Source organism: Dipodomys ordii, unplaced genomic scaffold, assembly GCF_000151885.1.
Source record: "Dipodomys ordii isolate 6190 unplaced genomic scaffold, Dord_2.0 Scaffold522, whole genome shotgun sequence".
NCBI lineage: Eukaryota > Metazoa > Chordata > Mammalia > Rodentia > Heteromyidae > Dipodomys > Dipodomys ordii.
The window spans coordinates 15582-16531 of NW_012267738.1; positions in this window are offsets into that span (position 1 = coordinate 15582).

The following is a 950-nucleotide window of genomic DNA, read 5'->3' on the forward strand; positions in this document are numbered from 1 at the left end:
GAATGCGGGAGAAGGTAACACTGTTCAACAAGAAATATATTCATCACCTTACTTATGTTACTGTAACCCCTTGCTCATCTTCCTTACAATAAAAAAGACTGTATCTCCCACAGATAAGGAGGAACAAATCAAAGAGAAAAACATTACCTAATCACCTGCACAGAGAGATACATATGCGACACATACCATATGCACTCACCAAGGCACTGTCTGATCATTTGCAGTGTAGTCAGGATGGGTCTGTTTTTCCTTTATTGGTGATGATTAAATCTACCTTACTGTTGTTTTCATTCCATGTATTTTATTTTTAAGGCAGTCACAACCAGAATTTACACTTTAGCTAACTAAAATGCATAATATAACCATCATGAGATTACTTTGTTCAATACTTCTTACATAAGGCTATATTCACAAACTCCAGGAACAATAAATCTTTTGTCAGACTGACCAGATAGATTATACCCCATGACCTGTTTATCTCTTTGACTTTGGTTATCTTACTCTTTGATTTAGAGTAAAAGTTCAAGAAGCTTTACCAGCCAAATGCCATACTAGATTTGTGGCTCAAGGAGTAGAGCCATGAACAAGTGAGTTGAGCCTGAGCAAGAGAGTGAGAGCACTCAGGCCCTGAGTTCAGCCCCCATAATGGGGGGGAAATAAAACAAAACAAAACAAAAACCGTAAGCATTAAGTGAAGTCAGTATAACTTGTGGAGAAGAGGGGGAAAAAACAGTTGTTTAAGGATACAGGTGGTCCTGATGCAACAACAAGTAGTATAAGTTGTCATGTCCAAAACAAGCTTTACAACGTCGGTCCGGGGGGGAGGTTAAGGGGGGGAAGAGAAGGGTTGGGATTGGGGGGAGGGGGGAGGCTGGGAAGGGATGTGAAGGGCAAACCAAAGGAGGAGGCTGCAATGCTTGGTAAGAAATGTACGCATTATCCTGCCCATG